The 22,832-nt window shown below is 37.2% G+C and overlaps 1 long non-coding RNA gene and 1 pseudogene across 1 annotated transcript in view; both read right to left on the reverse strand.

Annotated features, from left to right (window-relative positions):
- LOC111539488 overlaps nucleotides 1-22,832 on the reverse strand; it is a 152,252-nt gene that overhangs the window by 47,441 nt on the left and 81,979 nt on the right. The window contains exon 5 of the long non-coding RNA XR_004228863.1: nucleotides 3,818-3,961. This is a non-coding gene — a long non-coding RNA (uncharacterized LOC111539488). The remainder of the gene's footprint in view (nucleotides 1-3,817; nucleotides 3,962-22,832) is intronic.
- On the reverse strand, nucleotides 19,781-20,995 carry LOC111539487 (annotated as a pseudogene).

Consider the following 22,832-nt stretch of genomic DNA (forward strand, 5'->3'; position numbering starts at 1 on the left):
GCAGATAAGCTAGTGCCAGTGAAATCCAATAGGACAGGAAACAGCAATTTGTTCCTGCACCTTTTCTACCCTCTGGGAATTCACACTCAGAAGGGAGGTCACTCTACACTGAGCCACCTTGTGGCAAGTGTGGAGAACAACAGCCAGAGGCAAAAGCCATTTTATTCTTGGCTGACAAAACAATATTTTAAGGACACTCTCTGGGAAGGGTGTGGTGGTGATTCTGTGAGACGCCCCAAGAGAATAAGCAATCGTACAGCACAACTTGCTTCTGCTACTCCGTTTGTCTTCTATAACTGAACTCTTCAGAGAGATGATATTATTGTAGTGATTAAGAGAGAAAGCTTCGGAGAGCAACAGAAATGAGCTAAATCCTGACTAGTCAAATCCCGACTCTCCTTCCATCATATAAATGTAGCCTTATACTGGATACATAAACTTAAAGAAATTATTTAGCCTCTTGAGTCTCTGAAAAATGAAAATGGTAATGGTACCCAACTCATAGGTTTGTTGTAAGAACTAAATGAGATAATGCGTAAGAAGAAATTGGCATAATGTCTGGCACGAAGAATGGACTCAAAATATTTTTAAGTAGGTAACAAGTAAACATTGTCGTCAAACTTCTTTGGGGATTTTTTACTATTTCTTCTTTGAAGTTAGAATCATGCTTTTTTGTATGGTTAAGGAGCTGACGGTAGATTGTCTTTCAAGGAAAGGGACAGAATCCTTTTTAAAATGCTATCAAGTCAGACTACTAGTTGTATGATTGTTAGCTTAGTTGAGTAGAAGCTATTTCTAGCTTTTCACCATTTATGAAGATGATGTCAGCTTGTGTCAAGGTAGGCTTTGAAAACTCCCCTTTTTCTTTGTCTTCACTCGGCCATTTTTGTCCAAGCTAGATATCTTAAAGCAGTAGGAAATATTAGCCAGAGAAACAGATCTGTTGACCAGTTTCAGGCACCTAACACCATGTCCATTCAGATGAAAATTGTTAGTCACTCCAGATCACACAGAATGACTGCATCTAAGGCCCAGCTAACCCACAACTAGTGAGTCAAATATTCCTTTCCCATTTCCTCTCTCTTACTTATTTCTCTTTATTTTAACTGTGAATGAGTAATTTTAAAGTGCTGATCTTCTGGATATATCCGAGAACTTTGCCCCTACCACAAACCCTTTGACTCTACAATGGACAATCTGTTGAAGACCAAAAAAAAAAAAAAAAAAAAAAAATACAATGGACAATCTGTTGAAGACAAAAAAAGTTAGAGAAAAATATTATCCAAACCCAATAATAGGCTTCAATAATGAGTGATTCCCCCAGCACTGTCTGGGCAGTATCTCAATTACAAAAAGTAAGTAAACAAAAATATGTAGGTAACGGGGTTGAAATCTCACGTCATTATTGGAAGTCAACAGATACTCAAGGAGATACTTCTCAACAGTATTGAGACAACTCAATACTGTTGGATAACTCAACTGTTGGATAACTCAACAGTGAGTTATCCAGTTAACTCACTGAAAGAAGATCTTAGGACGATGGATTCAGCCATTAGACTTTGACTAATAGCCAAAGTCTCAGGTAATGGGGTAAGGTTACTACTTTTCTTATCCACTTGGAATATAATTCAGATGGCATAGAAACCAGAGTCAAGGCATAAAATGAATAACCAAGTGTAGGGATCTCAATATTTCAAGTATTAATGACAGTACACATGTTATTTTACCCTCTTCCTACAATATATTCACTTTTATTTCAATATAATGTAGGTAATATGAGTGAGGGAGAAGGTCCGTTGGTTTTCCATCTCTATTAAGGTGCTCAATGTATTTTGTTAATTGTATTAATTTTGAGAGATACTACATGAATGGGAATTGTACTTAATATTACAGGAGTTTACCATTGTGTAGTATTTCAGAGTTGAAAAGTCTTTTTTAAGTGGGTTGCTTGGTTTGATCTTCACACCAATAAAATGTTTTATAAGTTCTTGTTAGAATTTGCATTTGATAAATGAGATTCCAAAAGATTAAGTTACTTGTTCAATTATACTCTGCTAGTAAATGTTCATACTGCAATAAGTTTGTGGTGTTAGGGGCTTAAATGTAATGCCAAGGAAGTTTATGGAACTTCCTTTCCTAAAAATCTTTTTAGAAACCAACAATTCTCTTCTAACTCAAGGATTTAAGTGTTTTTATATGTAGTCCTGACTAAAGGCAAGCAAAGAGACCAGAAGGCCTCATAAGTATTCTGCTAGCCCTGTATTTGGGACCATTTCTTTCTCTCTAAATGGAAGCACAGTGATGATAATAATTAAGCTTTAGGCTTTCATATTTCCTTTCATCTGAGTTCTTCAGCCGGACAGGAAAGACCCACCCACTCAGCATGATATGGCTTTTTTCAAACTGGTCCATGTCCATTAACCATCTAGACTTCCATTAACCATCTAGACTTTGTTTTTTGGTAACAGCAAACAACTTATGGAAACCTCAGGAATTTGAACCCCAAATGTGTGGTCAAATCTACTTTTTACAGAGGAAGGTATCATAGCTTTACAAAACTTTCTGAATAAAGTTTGTGCTATTATACATAATAATGAAGTTAAGGAACCATCAAAGTAACTAGTCAGCAACATCTGCAAGTTTAATGGGAAGAGTCTGAAGGCAGAGTGCGGATAGAAATGTGAACACTCCACTCTATCCCGCCTCCTCCTAGCATTCCACCTGCAATAGACTGTATTCATATCTCCCAGAGGAAATATGCTATTACTGATAATATGATCACTGAAACACTGGGAGTGGTTGGATACAGAGCTCTGGCAGTGGGTTAATAAAAGACCTAATGAAGAACAAAAAATTCTGCCAGTCACTGTAAAAAAATATTGCCCTCGGGAAATTATAAATCAGACACCATGGTGTGAAGTTAAATATATATCTATGTATATATATATTATACATACACACACACACACACACACACAGCATTGCCTTGCTGATAAATGCTGGAGTGGGCAGACTGGTGACGAAACACATAAGTCACTGGATGCCCTTGAAGTTTCAGTCCACCTCAGCATGATGCAGTTAAACGCCTCAGCTGTGCAAAGCCAAAACCACATTTGCTCAGCCTTGTCAGATCACACTGCACTGTGTGGTAGAAACAGGATGACTGATCCACAAATAAGTTGTACTTCCCAGAGCCTTACTTACCTTTTCCCTTGTTATTTTTATCTTTTTTTATTTGTTTATTTGCTCAGTTTTACAGCACTAATCTCATTAGACTCTTAAATACTGCTTCTGGATGCAGTCCTGTATTTAGGGTTTTCTTAATGTATCCACATTGAACTTGTCTGGTGGGCAGCCTCAATAATTCCATCCGCCAACATAGGAAACGTGATGAACAAAGCAGGCCCCGACTAACAGTAATACCTTACCTTTCAGCTAAATTACCAGAGGTCTAGGAAAGAAAGAGTCGACCTTTCTAACACTAGAAACAATCACACACCTTGACACATGAACATGGTGACTGCCTGATTAATACTGAGGAGCTATGGTTCACCTCCTTGGTTTTTCACCTTCACTGAATCACTGAGTTCCTGCGGCCTTGCTCCTTTAAACCGTTGATTTCTAAAGCACCATTTTTTCCCCAGAGGGTACTTCTGCCGTCTTCTCACCTGGTTGATTGCCTAGGGACTGTTGACTTTACATCTGAGATAGGCATGGCCCCAGGGGATTTGGAGGAAAGATGGCCAAGGAGTACAGTGAGGTCAACGTCGAGGAGAACCCCTCCACCCCGACCAATGAAGCCTGCTTCACATCTTACCTGCTGAAGCTGGTATCTTTCAATCCACCCTTGAAAGAAATGAGGAGAGGCTGAAATGTTTCGTATTTCGGGGACTCCTCTGCAGTGTTAGGGTGTGGGAATAAACTGGGATATCTAGGGAATTCCTTTCCATTTTCAGGGATCCTAAAAAGACAATTCCAGAAATGTGGGGAAGGTCTATTAGAAAACCATCAGATTCCTTAAATAAATTGAACCACAAACCTCCAACAGATAGGACAATGAAGCCTCTCTACTTGTAATAAGCATCTGGACATTTATCTTACATTCTCTTCCCTGAGATTTACATTTTCCTGGAAATCTCTGAAATATTATCGCAGTTACCACCACTCTGGTTTCAAAGGGTCTATTGCATTTGTATTTCTTTTTTTACTGAGGTGATGAAAGAATATGTAAACCAAACTTTACCAAGGATTCAGGGATGAGAAAAAATTAGAAAACAATAGACAATAAAAATAATATACAGTTTGTGAATCTGAATCACACGGCAGCTTTGTAAAGCTGTCTGATGGAGCATTGATTCCCATATGGCAGAGCAAATCCCTGATGGACTTTTCATCGGTGCACAGTGCAGCAAAATGGAAAGAAAAAAGATACAGTGAGATCTTCATACTCAATTATAATATATATTGTAAATTATACTTATTTATTCTAAGAGCATATCCTTACTTTTATTATCATAAATACTCCTCTCTTTTAATAGTAGATTACATATTCTCTTTTGATGTATTTGGTAAAATACAAAGTTAATCATTCTGTTACTCTTCCACTTTTAAAATTTTATTCATCCCAGAAATCCAAAAGTCTGGGAAACACCACAACAAACTGGTAAAGCCCTTCCTGTTTCCATTCTGCCTTAACCTTTCCTCCAGAGGCTATCTTTCCTCTGTCAGTATGGAGAATATGACCTCAAGCATATCCAGAGTTCTTAAAGTATTCGCCCAAAACAACAGGTTTCCCCTCAAAAATATAGGAGTTCCCTTTCACTCTAACATCGAACTATCAAGTTGAAGCTTTTATTCTGAGGACGGTTCCTTTAATCTAGCTTTGAGAGAAAATTAGTTTCTGGGAGGTGCTGCTAAGGTGATATCTATCAAAATTAGACAAAAATGGCACAGTGGCTCTCTACTGCTTTGCACAGATATCCTTGTAGGCAAGCCAAATCCCCCTTTCTCTTCTATGTACATTTAATAACAGTACTGTAATTATTTAATAATTATTATTACAATAATAATATTGCAATTATCAGATGGAGCTTTGCAGTGCTGCCAAATATATGGCCCACAGACTTATTCGTAGAATAAATCCCTTGACGGAATCCAGTCATTTTATTTTATGAATATAAACTTATAATTAATTTTATTCAATACCAAATGAACAACCCAAGTTAGTTGATCTAATATTTAATAACTCAATAGGTTATTTGTAAATAGTTCTTGATCACATATAAAAATGAAAGTTTATTAAATGACACATTGTTTACCCCTGAGAATTAAAAAAAGAATTTGTGTTTTGAGGGTCGTTTTCTGCCCAAAGGAGACCCCTCATGTGTAACAGACCACAAACCATTCTTTAAGGATGAGCACTTTGGGAGCCCTACACTGCAGATGAATGAGCCATGCCTGTAGACCAGAATATTGGCTTGCTAAATTCTTTCCGGATTTATTTTCTTTTGTTATTCCTGAGCTTTTAGGTAAGTTTGTTCACTTGTTCCCACTGTGCTGAGAGATCTTAAAGAAGAGCCTACGTCTACATCTGAATTAAGAGTACTGAGAGATAAGTCCATCACATCTGAACTAGAAGTTGGAGAACAGAAGGAACAGGGGCTTCTGTGTGGCATATGGTCACTGGGAGGTCTCCCAAGGGAAATAAATATGCATCTTGGGAATGGAGAGAAGTTTACAGGCACAATCACCTCTCTCCCATTTGGAGATTCTTTGCATCGGCCAATTTTACAGAATTGGGTCTTATTTTCTTAAAGATATCACTTGATGCCGTTAGATGGCCAATAAAGAAAAGGTCAGAAAATTGACCTTTGAAATTGGTACCATGAAGGTTGTTGATGGTCTCACAAAAGCAGTTTTTGTGAAGTGGCAGGAGTAGAAGTCATTCTAGAACTTATTGAAGAGTGAATTCCATAAAAATGTAAAAGTAGCGTTTGCAAGCCACTCTTGGGAAGCCAGGCTATGAAAAGGTGGGGACAATGGGGTAATAGCAGGAGTTCCAGAGTCAAGGAATTGTGAAGATGGGAGATAATAAAGCATTTTTGTGTTACGGGAAAGATCATTTAGGAAGATAAAAATTGATGATGAAGTGGGGACAGAGAATGAGCAACTGAGCAAAGACTTTAAGAAAGTGAGAAGTGATAAGGGATGAGATCTGGAGTATGCGTGCAGGTAACAACACATGAAAGGGGAAGGCATATTTCCTTCATTTTAATAGTAAGAAAGAAAGAGGTAAGTACCCTTGCAGACAGCTTTGGATCACCAATTTTGGTGATGAAGAAAGTAACAAAGTTTCCATCTTATAGTTTCTATGTTCATAACGACACTAGATTATTAGCTAAAATGAGAGGGAAAGAAATGAGAGTAAAACAAATTCTAAAATACTGATTAATTTTTTAATGTAGAATTATGGAGTAATGTTCAGATGCCATTTGAGGTCTCTGATGTTTTGGTTTATTCCTCAGCTATGAGGAATAAGCTATATCTGCTCCCTTCTTCATGAGCAGATATAGAAAGGGCGAGAAAAGTCAAACCAAGATTAGAATTTTACAAAGTTTATACAGCAGAAGGATACAGGGCAAGAGCATTTGAGTATTTGGTAGGGAGAAATTAAGTTAATGAATCATGAAATCTAAGCTAGAAAGGAAGGAAAGTGATAAGATAAATGATTTGAAGGATTATGAGTAAGCAACAGGATCAATGGATTTACTGCCATGAAGTAGGAAGTACCAGAATTATGGGAAGTTGTGGTTGGAGAGAAGAATACATGCATTTGAGATTTTGGAGTGGGTGGAGATGGAAAGGTCACTGCAAAGAGAAGTGAAGAAGCTGAGAAGCCAAGTTCCCAAGAATGGTGACAGGAAATAAAGGAAATAAAGATACCGAGGCCAGGCCAGGCACGGTGGCTGTAATCCCAGCACTTGGGAGGCCCAGGCAGGCAGATCACCTGAGGTCAGGAGTTCGAGACGAGCCTGGCCAACATGGTGAAACCCCATCTCTACTAAAAATACAAAAATTAGCTGGGCGTGGTGTCATGCACCTGTAATCCCAGATACTTGGGAAGCTGAGGCAGGAGAATTGCTTGAACCTGGGAGGCAGAGGTTGCAGTGAACTGAGATCGCGCCACTGCATTCCAGCCTGGGTGACACATCGAGACTCCATCTCAAAACTGAGACTCCATCTCAAAAAAATAAAAAAATAAAAAAAAAATACAGAGGCCAAAAGTTAGTGAAAGAGGGCAAATGACTAGGAAAATATCTGTAAATGATCACCATGGGAAAAAGATGGTGATCTATCTAGAAGGATTGAGCCTCAAAGATGCAGCATAGGAGGAAGAAGGGAAACTTTGATCTAAAGACAGCATAGTGTAGAGGGGGACATGATGTCTCCTCCCGGCTGTGAAGGGTAGAATGTGCTAAGAAAAGAAGAGAGTGTGAAAGGGTTGCCGAGTAATGAGGTCCTGAGAGGACGTCCAGGTTTTAATCCATGTGGTGGTGTACATTTTATTGGAGAATATGAGGCTGTAGGGCTATTTATCTCCCAAAAGAGAGGTCAAGATTTGAAAATGAGGGAAGTGGATGGCTGTACCAAAGTTGTCCAGGGATAAGAGTTCAAAGAATGGAGAATGAGAAAAGAACAAGTAGAATTGTGAGGTATGATGGAATTATTCCTAGTTACTGCATTTTCTATAAACACAGCCACAATCATGTCTCTTACTGAGTATCCACAATATATGAGGCATGTATTGTATATGCATTATCTCATTTAAACTTTACAACAAACTGTGAGGAAAGTTGCCTCATTGTCCATTTCATAAAGGATGAAATTCAGATTTAGAGAGACCATGTAACTTGCCCCCAAATATACAGGTTTTAAATGACAGAGCTTAACCTCTATTTTATATTGCCCATCACTTAGTAACAGATGTATTCCTGAATGAGTCTATCACAATCTGAATTTTTGTAAACCATGCCAGAGTTGCAATTCACAACATTTCTGGGAATACTACTGCAAATCCTTTGTTAATGCAAAAATAACTGCCCCAAATGGACACCTCCTCAGTAATCTGTTTGTCCAATCTCAATATGCTTGAAGCATGATTAATTTTTATTGAAAGGTGTAGTTACATAGTATTCTAGGTCAGAGATGATCAAAGAATTTTACGGACAATAAGTTTTCTCTCTAAATAAAAAAAAAAAAGAGAATTCAAAACTCAATAAGGTCAGTGGCAAAAGCAAGAATTACACCAAGGTATTATGACACTACTCACTATAAAACATTGCAATTCCTTACTCATTAGCAGAGTTTTATTTTTCATGGGATGTATTTCAAATGAGGATGTGCTATAAGTAGAAAACAATACATACGGGTTCATTAGTCTTGCTCTTTTAAAGATAAATGCTGTATGTGGGATAAATGCTGTGAGCAAGAAATTATAAGCAGGTTCCCATATGCTAGATATCTATTTCCACAGCTCCTATCATCATGGTTTCTGGGCACTTTGACAGATAGATGAGGCTAATTCAGGCAATGCAGTACATTCAGAGAGTAGGTGAAAATCCTCTTTCTCTTTTGCTCCCTGCCTCAAAAAAACAATAATTAATTGGAAAGCTAAAAGAATGAAAGATTTCCTAGAATAGAAAACTAACAGAAAAGCCATGCAGAAGAAGCAGTTTTAATCTTTTTGTTACAAGTAATAATGTTGACTGTATTACCCTTTGATCAAGGTGTTTGGGAATCTATCCTAAGTAAATAATCCTCAATGTGGAAGACGTTGTATGCTAATCAACACAGCATTAGATAAGGGAAAAATACAAGAGCAAACAAGAAAGAAAAGTGTTCAAAAGTAGGAGATAATTGTGAATAATTTATGGTATTTATTCTCTGAATATTGTGTACAGTGAAAATCACATAGTAAAAACTGTGCACAAACCATAAGAATTTCATTCTTTGGAAAAATCCTTAAAATACAATGTTAAATGAAGAACGTAGACTATAATATTATATAAATAATGGGATTAAAGCTGTAAAAAGAAAAATAAAAAGCATAGAGAAAAAATGGGTTTCAGTGTTGATATAGGAGTAATTTTTTTATTATTTTAATTTTTCTGTATTTTTAAAATTTCCGTTGAGAAAAATATCTTATTTTAAAAAATAATAATGTAAGAATTTGGAGATTTAAGAGCTTGAAATTCTACCAATAATCACATTTTTAAAATCCATTTATATGGATTTTTAACAAGTACCCCATTACTGGCAAACCCTGCAGTATTTTTAATAACATTTTCATCAGATTTTCCCAGTTTTAACATATGTTCAAGTGCATCAAAATGTGGACAGTTTGATGAATTTCGACAATTGTACACACCCATGTAACCACACCACAATCGAGATAGAGGACATGTCCATCATTCCCAAAAGTTTCTTTATGCCCCTTCCCAGTCAAATCTTCCCCCACTTCTTGAACAGGAAACAACTGATCTGTTTTCTATTACTATGATTACTCACTGTTCCTGTTCTAGAATTTTATGTAAGTGGAATTGTACAGTTTTTATTTTCTCTCTGGCCCCATTCACTCGGCATCATGTTTTGAGGTCAATCCACCTTGTTGCATATATCAGTAGTTTGTTCCTTTGTATTGATGTGTATGCATATGCCACATTGTGTGTATGTACCATATATGTTGATCTATTCATTTGTTCATAGCCATTTAGGTTGTGGACATTTGTGTTCAAATCATTCTGTGGACATATGTTTTCATTTCTTTTTTTTTTATTTTATTTTTCCATAAGTTATTGGGGTACAGGTGGTATTTGGTTACATGAGTAAGTTCTTTAGTGGTGACTTGTGAGATCCTGGTGCACCCATTACCCAAGCAGTATACACTGCACCATATATGTTGTATTTTATCCCTCACCCCCCCCCACCACACCCACTCTTTCCTCCAAGTCCCTAAAGTCCGTTGTATCATTCTTATGCCTTTGCATCCTCTTCGGTGCTAAAAGCTAAAAGAATGAAAGCACCCAAGAGGTATGCCTTGCATTCTACCAGTGGAATGCCTATGCTGTATGGTAAATGCATATTTAACTTAAGGTTTAAATTTTTAAAAAAAGCTTCCATGTAGTTTTTTTAAGTGGTTTTAACCATAAAGCTTACAAGCGAAAATCTTTTCAACCTTAGAATAGGCGAAAATTTTTTAGAGGGGATGCAAAAAGCACAAGCCATAAAAGAAAAAAATTATATATAGGACATCATCAAAGTTAAAAATTTCTGTCCTTCTAAAGACAGCACTAAGGAAACAAAAAGACAAGCAGCAGACTGGCAGAAAATATTTACAATACATATATGTGAAAAAGAATTTGCATTTGAATACATAAATAACTTTTACGAGTCAATGGTAAGAACTCAAACATCCAATAAAAACATAGGCAAAAGATCTGAACAGATATTTCTTCAAAGAAGATAAACATGCATCTGAATAAATGCTCAATATCATTAGTCATCAGGAAAATGCAAATTAGAACGATGATGAAATGTCACTACACTTCTACTAAAATGTCTACAATTACAAAGATTGATAATACCAAATGCTAGTGACTATGTGGAGCAACTGGAACTCTCAGACAGTGTGTATTTTTAGTGGAATGATTCATCTCACATTGGTATCTTAAACAAGTGAAGAATTATTCCTTTAAGTCAGGGCCTGAGGTTTAATTAATGTTCATATTTATTCCTTTTCTCATTATACCTTCAGATTTTGCTAATTTCCATGGCTAGATTATTGTATATAACCTAGCTAAATATCAAATGGTCTCTACATCAGGAAAGACACAATTGTTATTGGCCTGGTAAGTTATTTTAAGATATTATCTCTATAACTACCAATTAATACATTCAATACCTCATTATCTTTGTTTTATTTTAATTTTCATAAATCATTTTGGAGGCCATACTGTATCTCCTTCTTACCATGTAAATCTTGTAATACCTTTGGTCAAAAGTAATTAAATTCAAATCAAACACAATTAGCAATTCATGAGTTATCTTTCAGTTTATACATCAGTTCCAAAAGCTGACTCAATTTATAGACTCAATTAGAATGTCAACTGTGCTAGGTTGTGGAGTTTGAACTGTGACATTGGGAAAATTCAAACATGGTTTTATATACTCTAGAACTTTAATTTCCTGTAATCCTCTCACAATCTATAACAGCACAATGATCTCTTTGAAGTGAAAACAGAGAATCACTCCTGAATTTTACTTATCTACACGCCTTATTTGCTCTATTTTTATGTTATTGTGATTTTCCAAACTTAAAATAATGATTTGAAGTACAACTGAGAGGAAAAAAATTTAATATGTATTTTTAAATTCCAGAATAATTAAATTCTCACAATATTTTAACGACTTGGGAGATAATTAAACATAACGTGATATCTAAGCTTAGATATCACACATAACATGTGATATCTAAGCTTAGATATCACATGCATTCTGTGGTTTCCTAAATTTTCTGTGGATTTCACTCTGTATCAACTTACTGTCTCATTTTCAGTACCAATATTGATGGGCTCCACTTCATTGTTCAATCCTTCCCCAATTTATTTAAAATGTAGTCACACATAGATTAAATCATAAGTCAGAATTGTTCATGGTACACTCTGTACGTTCCTAAAGAAAGATATTTAATTAATTAAGAAAAAATAGTAGTATTCTGTAGGAAAAGCAAAAAATGCAAGATAAAAACTCCAGGTAGACTCTTTAAGCCATTATGAGCGACCTCTAAACCACAAACAATGGTAAATTCTTGGGAAAACTTTGCTTAACTGGCACTCACAATGCATATTAACTCAGAAGCACAACCCGGCCAAAAATATAAACCACTCAGTGTTTATAAATGTGAAAAGAAAATTAGCACATGAGCAAAAAGAAAAACACATCTTTGGTGTCAATCTTTCTGTGAACATCTCTGTTGTGATTACAGTTGTTTGCTGGGTTTTGCAAAGGTGTGATGGACAGAGGGAAACGTACACCTGGAGGGAATTGTGCAGCTGTCAATAGTCGCAGACTGAAACTATGTTAGGTATAATTGTGTTCATTGTTTGCATTTCCTGATTCAGAGCCCCTTAAAGTCACTGCAAAGGGAGCAAGTCTTACAGAGGTTCCCAACCATGTCTGCATATGAGACTCACTAGTGTTTTCAAAAATATTCAAATGCTTGATTCTTTCTACAGGTTAATGAAATAAGAACCTCTGGGCATGGAGCCTGGATATCAGTATTTTCTAATAACAGCTGGTGATTCTGATGCATAGTTAGGTTTAAGAAACACTGTATTAAAGCAAACGTTAGTAGCTTTTTCCAGCCCAGGCTTCTAAGATGATAGAGAAAGTAGGGACAAGATTGAAGGGCCCAAAGCTATTTCCAATTTATCAGGAAGTCCAAGAGAATTATACATGCAATGTACAATATCCAGGTTCCAGTATCAACAGATGGTTGATCTGTAGTTATATTGGATCAATATTGTATCGTGAAAGACAGCTGATGAACATAAAATGAAGAAATGAATTATTACATAAGAAAATATTTTTAGTACAACAGTTTAACCATTGACTCCATTTTGGGAAAAACTAAAAAGAGAATCTCTGAGATAGTTGTGGCTTTTGCCTATACAACATCCATACTCCTTCTTTTGAAAACAATACCTCAATTTTGTAATGGGGAAATATCCCTTCCCCAATGTCAGTCTGAGTCTAATTGAACGTACCATCTGATTCTGAGATGAACATGTGACTCAGACCTGGATAATGCCAATATTACAACCTTTTGGCCAGAATAATGATTCAAACCCATGAAGATGATCTGAGTCAAGCCATGGGAGTGATCAGAAGTCAGCCCTGATACTTTCTAGAGTAGTAAGAAGGAAACCTGAGCCACAAATGAGAGAAAAGTCTGTGTTACTAAAAAGGCAATGAGGAGAAAAGCAGAGACTAGTAAAGAAGACAGATGAAACTGGTCTTGTGCTCATAGACTTGTCAGTTATGTAACTGGGTAAATTTAATTTTGTTACATTTGTTCATTCATTCATTTATTTGAGGAAAGCAATTTTGAATAGAAATTCTGTTCTCAGGAACCAAACAAGTTCTAACAAATATAAGATTCTGTATTAGTGAAATTATCAGAACTATTAGGACATCTAGAGATACTTTACTATTCTATTTTTGTTTATTTGATTGTTTGTTCAGACAAACTAAAGCTTTAATTTCCCAGAACTAGAACCTCAAGCAAATTTCTAGTCAATCATTCAATCCATCAACAAGTATTTAATGGGCCCATCTGTGTCTACCACTCTTCTAGGCATGAGAAAATGAAACTAAGTGGAAGGCTTTGTCCCCGCCTCCAGTAAGTTTACAAACCAGTCAGAAAGACATAGTAAGTATATTAGAAATAACTTGGAGAGAAGAAAGCTCATAAGTTTCACTTTAAAGGAATATTAATTAACATGCTTCAAGTGTTTTATGTGAGCCAAACATATGAAACATTGTAGAAGGATCCTAAGAAATAAGTAGTACAACCACTGCCCTCAAGGAGCTTATAGTTAAAGACATAAAACACTGATGGCAGAGATGATTTAAGTGCATTATAAAGCAACATGCCATAACATAATAATAAAAACAATACCTCAGTATTAAGGTCTGAATAGGTAGCATGGTAATTACTAATTTACTCTAATAGCTCAATTTCTTCCATGACTCTCAAGGGCCACCAACTTAAATTTCAGAGGTTGGTGTTTTCACCTAAACACTGGATCTGTAGGATTGGGGGGTGTTTTCCCAACTCTACCACAAATTCCAGCACTTCCGTGTAGAAATAGATAACCTTCTAAAAAATAAATCCTAACAACTTTTCATAATTCTCCAGTTCTCCATTATTCTACAATTTTTCATCATTCTCCAATTGGTATCCTTTAACTTTTCTTCATTTTCTAACTCTCTATCAATTCTCTATACTGTTTACAGTTCAGTTTCCAAAGTTTTTCAAGTGTAGCATAATCTAGTTCTTGTGTTAAAGATATGAGAGGAAGTCAAACAATGACCACAGGAATGTAGAATTGGATTCACGTTGATACAATCCATTTCTTTCTTCTTTTTCTTCTTGTTTTCTTCTTCTCTTAAACCTCCAAATCCAGACTTTTTTGAAAACAAACTACTATTGGATGAAGACTAGCTTTTGTACTCCAAAAGAGTAGTCAATCCCTTAATCAAAATGACTCCCAAGCATATGTGCATCTGTGTTTATGTGTACATTTATCTGTGTATGTGTGTGTATGTGTATGCATTGAGGGTTAAGATTTCAGACTCTGGAGCGGGGAGAGGTACCTAGAAAGACTAGGAACGAAATTTACCAAATATGGGTCCTTATTTACTTTACGTACTCCTTCATCACTTCTTCTTCTGGGGCAGGGGAGGGGTGGATTAGATTAGTATTGCAAATATGTACCAAGAACACAAAGAATATCTCAGTAATGGAATCAGAGAAAATCCAATAATTAAACGTTCCGTAGTGTCTATTCTGCTGCCTTACTTCCTTAATTTTCCTTTTCAAGTCTTATTAACCTTTCTGTTAATGCATGGATAGGAGAACATGAGGCACTGAAATGGAAATTACATGATTTGGCTACTTATAACTCTTATTTTTAAATAAAAAGTTGACATTTAATTGAGAGATGGAATAATAAGGTTAAAATACTAGCCAATGTGATCCCCACCCACACACCCAGAATGGTCTCTTACCATGTCTTTGGCTTACTCTCTGCTTAGTCAGCTAAGCTGTCCTCATCTGATTGTTTCAGAAAAGGGATTTGACAACATAAAACAGAAAAAAAGTAAGCACTTCTTGGGTTTTGAATTCAGAAGTCTAAACAATGAGGCAAAAGAGTAGAAAAGAGTCTTCTATATAAGATTCATAATATAGCAAACAATTTAGGATAAAATATGATGAAGTGCACAGCTTTCCCTAGGTTTCCATGGCCAATTTAGAAAACAGTATTCCCTGCATGTTGATAGAAGTCAAAGCAAAAAAAAGCAACGCAAACCTAGACCTCGGTGTGTCTCCAAGGGAGGGGCATTGTCCATGCTTCTAGGCCAAGTCCAAGGCAAGGGCCAATTGCCTGAGAAGTTTATGGAATCTAGGTTGAACCAAAGGAGGCAAAACTTAAGAGAAAAAAAACGATTGCTATGTGCATTTAGGCAGATAGAGCCTTCAACAATATCAGAACTTCCCTCTTCTCAGGGTGGCAGAGGAAAACAAAATTGACTTTTGTTAAGTGTGGCTCAGACATAGCAAGAGAACCACTGAACCTATAGTGATTGTGCTTACTGGAATAAGGCATATCTCCATGGTGACTCAAGTGGACTAACAGCTGCAGTCCAGATGGGACAATGTCACAGCCATTGTGAACAGAGATCACTGTGGATAAGGCAATGGATGTCTTCAAAGACACCTATAAGGGCAAAAGACGTTGAAGACCAGATTTGCCTACTGCCACCTCTGCCCTTGCAGAGTCAATCATATGCAAGATCTTAACATTAAATCATTTATAAAGACAGGTGGTATATCTGTTAAGCTCTATAAAAAACTGACAGGTATAGGTAATCAAAATCTATTATCCACATGAATAATAATGTTCAAGTGACTGTTTCTAATGCAAAAAATTTCTTTCATATTGATGATCACAAATTTCTGTGAGTGATCTCTTTCTAAACTGAAGCTGATCAAAATTTTACAACTGACAAATATGATCAATAGCCAACACAAACCTTAGAGTAATAAAATCTGAAACTGTTGCACTTCACCCTCTTAAAAACAAAGACATGACTGAAATATTTGCAAGCCAACAGGCACCAATGGCATGGCTTCAAACAAGGCTCAGTAATAGTGCCATTTTCCTTACTCCCAGAGCAATGAGGGGTGACTTAAGACCAGAGCAGAGAAAACCTCTGAGCTATTATGCTGGGAGTAAATTAAAAAGTATTTATAATGTCACTCATTTGCTACCTCCACACTTGCGTAACATTTACATCATATTGCAGTATGCTGCTTTGAAATGCCTTGTATATTTCCAGGATCTATGCTTACTGCCATCAACCAAAGCTGTTTGAGGACAGGGACTGTGTCAAATTCAATGGAAACCTCTTAATTTCATTAGACTTTTCTCCTGTATTGATATTGTTTCCATTTATTCTTCTTATATCTCTCTTTGCACTTTGCTCCTTGACTTGAAACATTCAATAAATAATTACTGACCACCCACTACGTGGGATGTAAGGTCCTAGGCCCTGAGAAAAATTATGTAAAGAAGAAAGACAAAGTTTTGGCTTGCATTGAGTCTACAATCCAGTGCAGAAATTTAATTTTTAAAAAAGAATATATGAATTAAACAAGTTCAGATTGTGACTGGTGCTGGGAAGAGAGTAAAATAAAATGCTATATACTATAGCAAAATAATATGTAAAGCCTATTTTAATTTAGGGATATCAGGAAAGGCTCCTCTGAAGAGATGTCTTGTGAGCTGAGACTTGAAGGATTATAATGAATCATATAATGATCATCTTGTAATGATCTGAAAACAAAAGGGAACTGCAAATGCAAAGGCTCAGACATAGGATCAGTCATGCTTTTTGTCAAGGAGACCAGTGTTTCTTAGTCTGAATGATCTAGAGAGGGAGTGATAGAAGGTCCTAGGAAAGCAGAGAGGGATCAGCTTTCACTGGGCTTTGTAGTACATATTGCCAGTCTCCCTGTGATTCTTCTCTTCTCTTTCTGACCATTCCATCTTAATCTCCTTCATGAACTCTTCCTGCTCTGCCTGGCTCTCAAATACTGGTGTTTTTCAGATTTCAACCTTGCTTCTATTTTTCCCCTTCTGGTTTTTCCCAGATTATCAGCACTACCAACCATTTGCTGGAAACTCCAAAATCTTTAAATCCAGTTGTACAGTGTACTAATTATGACTTTAAAACCCCAATGATGGCTGAAGAACTACACAAATGTCAACATAGAAGAGTTGTCCGAAGCCAGGCATGGTGGTCCACACCTGTAATCCCAGAACTTTCAGAGGCTGAAGCAGAAGGATATCACGAGGCCAGGAGTTCAAGGCCTTGGCCTTCCAAATTTCTGGGATTACAGGTGTGAGCCACCATGCCCAGTCCAGAGCAATACTTTTAAATGGCAGTCATATCATGTTTCTTATCCAATGTTTTCTCATTTCTCTTAAGTATCATCCAAATTCTTTACAATGGTTCACCATCTACCACCACGAACATCATATTTCATCTCTCCTCTGTCCCTTTTGCTCACTCTTCTCCAGCCACACGGGCCTCCCTACTTCTCCTTGAGCATGCCATGCAAGCCCTCAATCATGGCTTTGTCACAGGCTGTTCTCTCTGCCTTAAAAGCTCTTCCCCTCCGTATGCACATGGCTCACTCTTTACCTTCCTTCAGATTCCTTCTATGACAGTCTTACATAAAATAGAACACCCACCTCCCCGATCACTTTCTCTGGCCAATATTCTGCTTTATTTTCTCTTTACTACCTTTATTTCTCTATTTTCAGCACAATTCTAAATTAAGCAGGTATTTTTAAAATTTATCTGCCTCCTCCATTAGCATATAAAATTTATGACGACAGGGATTATTTTCTTAGTCATCTTCAGTCTTCTGTTCCCACAACAGTACTTAGCACACGATAGTGGTTCACTAAATATTCCTTGAATGAATTAGCAAATCTCCATGCCCCTATATAGGCTATCATTTTGTGTGTCTGGCATATTACACCTTTTCTCTTGGTGTAATCCACTCTTCTCAGCATGGATACATCTCCTTCATAAGGCCTTTCCAGAAACTTCAGTTTGGGCTAATTGTTCCTCCTCTCTATTCTCATAGCACTGAATGTGTCATCACCCAGCAATTATCTGTCTGTTAAAATTAAATAAATCTATGCCTGCCACTTGCACTAGATTTTAACGTCTATGATAAAAGTAAGCATGTCTTCATTCAACAATTCAATAAGTAGCAAGCATACAGTGCTAGGCACTGGGAATACAACATAGAACAGACAGGCAGGTTCCTATACTCAGATGCATTCAGTCAAATGTCTTACTCTTGGATAGACTCTCAACACTTAACACTGCTTGGCATATTGGGAAGATGAATGAGTGTCTCTATTTGGACCTATTACATTATATTTTATACTTGAAAAGTGGTCTCTCTTCATATCACCTCTCACTTTCATCAGAATAAAGCATATGGAATTTGGAGATATTAACTTAGGTTTCCCTGTGTAGATTCTGCAACTTTGCTCCTGATCACAAAAGTCAAAGGCATTCATGCATTTTTTTTTTTTTCCCCATGGGAGGACCAAAAGAGTCCAAAGAGAATAAGTAAATTGAGCTTCTAGTTTATTTTAAAATCAACACATTTGAAGTGTACATTTTGATGAGTTTTGGCTAATTTATTAACTCATGCAACCATCGTCAAATGAAGATATAGAACATTTTCATCATCCCAGAACGTTTCCCTACCTTTTTCCCAGCCAACCCTATCAACACCTCCAGCCCCAGTCAGTCAACGGCTTGCTTTCCGTCCATTTAAATTAGACTTGTTTTTCCTAGTTTTATATAAATGGAATCATTTGGTATGTACTGTTTTTGATCTGACTACTTTTGCGCAGTCTAATGTTTTGAGATTCCATCTATACTATTGCTTGCATCAGCATTTCTGATTTTTTGCTGAGTAGTATTACATTACATAGCTATAGCATGGTTTGTTTATCCATTTATCAGTTGATATTTAGGTTATTTCAATTTGGGGGTAATTATGAATAAAGTTTCCTAAACAGTTCTAAACAAGTCTTTGCCAGATAACTTTTGTTTTGTTTTAAAACTTTTACTGCAATGTAACAATGAAGTAAACAGTAATTAGACATCTACTAATTTTTCCCCAAAACAAACAAAAAATGTAAACAGGAAAATAACTCTGCCTATACTTGTACAGCTTCTCACATCGCGTTAGAAGGGTCTCACATTCAATGATGAAGAAATTTTAAAATAGCAGTAATTATTTTCATTTTCAGAAAAGATTCCCTTTCTCCTCTCTCACCCCAAGTATTTAACATGAAAGAATGGGCTTCCTTACACATTAATTTTACACTTATTTTTGAAGCAGCAACAATTAACTATCAATAACTTGGCATTTCTATTTACAGTCGCTACAAAATTCTTTTAAATTTCACAAAGTCATTATCCAGTGTTGCCATGAAACAGAGACTGTAAATTCTAGGTAGCTAAGATTCTTTCTGAAATGTTAAGTCAAAGAAATATAAAGCAGGGCATTACACTAAGTTTCTGGATCTAGTACACTAAAAAGAGTGAAACCTAGGAAAAGTTACCTACTGTTTTACAGAAGAAATAAAGACCTGCAAAAGCTGATTTTTGGTTGTATAATATTTTACATACTGTGTGGAGTTGCGGCATCTGCTAATTGAAGGAGATATGCACTGTATTTATCCTTGTCCTATATCCTAGATCCCTCCCTCCCCACCCCCAACAGTCTACTACCTTATACCAAGTATTGCAGATATGAGCCCAAGTCATTCCAGACAATCCAGTGAACAAGTTGGGTGTAATGCACTAGTGTGAAGTGTGAGACATAAAAAACTCCCTTTCAATCTTCATCAAAGTTCTGCTGTAGAAGAAAATCGGCAGCCAAATTCTTATTCTTCTCACAAACAAAATATGCTTGTATCACAAGTCCTTCAGGAATTCCTACCTTTCTACAGCTTCTTTTTCCTGAGGCGTTACTTGAATGTAGTTCATAGGACCATTTCCAGGTTCTGCAATTCCTCCACTGCCACCTCCACTTCCTCCTCCTCGACCATCAGCTTCTCAAACTGGTTCATTTAACATCTGAATAAAATGCTCCTTTTGTTGGCTAATTTGCTGAAGTAATTGAGGATTCTTTCGACCTATCTACTGTAGTAACGCTGGAAGCAGGGAAGTATTCTGTTGAATAATTTGTCTCATCTGTTGAAACTGAGGCTGAATCCATAAAAATTCAAGGGGATGTTCCAGAACTTGTTGTTGTCGTTGCTGTCGTAGTTGCTGCAGCTGCAGCCAGTGTTGAAGACTGAGGAACCCCAGTACTAGCTGCTTGGTGGGGGTCAACCACAACCTGACTTTATCTCCAGGGATTCCCATTAAAAGATACTTCACTGCCCTGTCAGGGTTCTTGAAACTGGCTCTCGGGGCTGCAATCTTGCTCTCATTCATAGCCCATTGGCATGATCTCAGTTACCATATTCTCATAAGGCTGACCTGTCACGAGTGCACTCGTTGCATCTTCAAAAAGGTTTGACCAAGAAGAATCTCCCGATGTACAATCAGTTGATGTCGGCTTAGTAGCCACTGGTGTCTCTGCTGGCTTTTCTGCAGGGTTCTTTTGTTTAGTTGCACTAGCAGGTGCAGGTTCAGAAGACACTGTCACTGACACTGGAGTGATAAATGCGGGTGTGAAAGTGGGAGCCAAAGCAGGGACAGGGGTTGGAGCCTGAGCCACAGTTGTTGCTGTGGAGGAAGTAACTGCTGTAGTGCTGGCAGGAGCTGACTGCTGAGTTGTAGCTGGTGCTGGTGTTGACACTGCTTTGGGTTTGGTCACCATAACCATAACCACCACAAAGATTTTCTCATCAATTTTATATTCTTTGAGAGCAGTATCATCATTGAGGATTTTGCCTGCATAAATTAATTTTTGACCTGCTACCGGAGAGGCATCTTTCCCCTTTTCAGATTCTATCTTCTCTCTCAGTGCTTTCACTGTCTCCTCCAGGTCAGTGTCTATCTTGAAGGTCTGCGGCTGGAGGGTCTTCTGGGTGACCTGCATGGTGTCACTGCGCAGCTCGGCTGCGGGGCCTGAGCCCGATGCTGGCTGCTGGTGGGGGGGGGGGGGGGGGGGGTCTGTGGCCTCGTTAGATAACTTTTTATTTCTCTTGGAATAATCCTTAGATATGCAAATGATGAGTTGTATAATAAATGTATAGTTATTTTAATAAGAAACTGCCAAAATGTTTCCAATGGGACTGAGTCATTTTGCATTCCCACCAGGAAAGTGTGAGAATTCTAGTTATTTCACATCTTTACTGACACTTGGTATTATCATTCTTTGTTATTTATGCCAATCTATTTCTTATAGACTTCATGGCAGGCTAGTGTCTGGATAACTAGAGCAGAATTCAGGGACACTTAGGCCTTACAGAATCACAAGAACTGATCTGCAAATGTGTTTGCATAGCAGCTTGATGAGGCCCATATAGTCGAGCCTGGGACAAAGAAAATAGCCAAGGCTTTCTGTACCCAAGAGCTGAAAGGGCACAACAAAACCAAAAGGACTGTAGGATTTAGAAGATAAGGATGCACAGGATAAGGATGCAGCCAGAGATCACGGTTGGACCACAAATGTTAGTAGTGAACAGCAGCACAAAAATACGGAGAAGTAGTGATCTGATTAATGACTTGGGGGTAACAATATTACAGAGAACAAAAATCCGCCTTCAGACTGATGCCGTGTCCTCACAGAACTTAGATATAATCCTAAAGAGCAAAAGAATAAAACTATGCTGTCCTTAAGTTGACAGAGCTTAAATTCTAAATCTACCAAGTTTATGTCCTGAAGTGACTGAATTAACTTAAGAAGAGCAATATTAAGCTGTTGCCCAACAAGCAGTTTGTAGGTAAGGATGGAAATTCAAATTGTTTACTAAAAATACATTTGACTTCTGCATACTTGTATTTTCTGTGTGAAAATTCACCCACATCATAACAACATGTTTCCACCTATTCAGATGTCCTTGCTTAAAAAAAACTGTCCATCTTTGAGTTTCATGTGTATTTGGTAGTGATCATGACATATATATTAGAAAAATGTGTAACAAAAGAATATTTCTGTAATTCCAGCACTTTGGGAGGCCAAGACAGGCAGATCCCTCGAGGTCAGGAGTTTGAGACTAGCCTAGCCAACATGGTGAAACCCCATCTCTACTAAAAATATAAAAATTAGCCAAGCCCAGTGGCGTGTGCCTGTAATCCCAGCTACTTGGGAAGCTGAGGCAGGAGAATCACTTAACCCAGGAGGCAGAAGTTGTAGTGAACCAAAATTGCACCATTGCACTCTGGCCTGGGAAAGAGAGGGAGACTCTATTAAGAAAAAAAAAAAAAAATTTCAATTAAGACTCTAAAACAACAACTTGATATAGTTTGTCTGTTTTCTTTTTATTATTATTATACTTCAAGTTCTAGGGTACATGTGCACAATGTGCAAGTTTGTTACATATGTATACATGTGCCATGTTGGTGTGCTGCACCCATTAACTCATCATTTACATCAGGTATATCTCCTAATGCAATCCCTCCCCATTCCCCTAACCCCATGACAGGCCCCGGTGTGTGATGTTCCCCTTCCTGTGTCCAAGTGTTCTCGTTGTTCAATTCCCACCTATGAGTGAGAACATGCAGTGTTTGGTTTTTGTCCTTGTGATAGTTTGCTGAGAAGGATGGTTTCCAGCTTCATCCATGTACCTACAAAGGACATGAACTCATCCTTTTTGATGGCTGCATAGTATTCAATGGTATATATGTGCCACATTTTCTTAATCCAGTCTATCATTGATGGACATTGGGTTGGTTCCAAGTCTTTGCTATTGTGGATAGTGCTGCAATAAATA

The sequence above is a fragment of the Piliocolobus tephrosceles genome, chromosome 2 (genome assembly GCF_002776525.5).
Source record: "Piliocolobus tephrosceles isolate RC106 chromosome 2, ASM277652v3, whole genome shotgun sequence".
Classification (NCBI taxonomy): Eukaryota; Metazoa; Chordata; class Mammalia; order Primates; family Cercopithecidae; genus Piliocolobus; species Piliocolobus tephrosceles.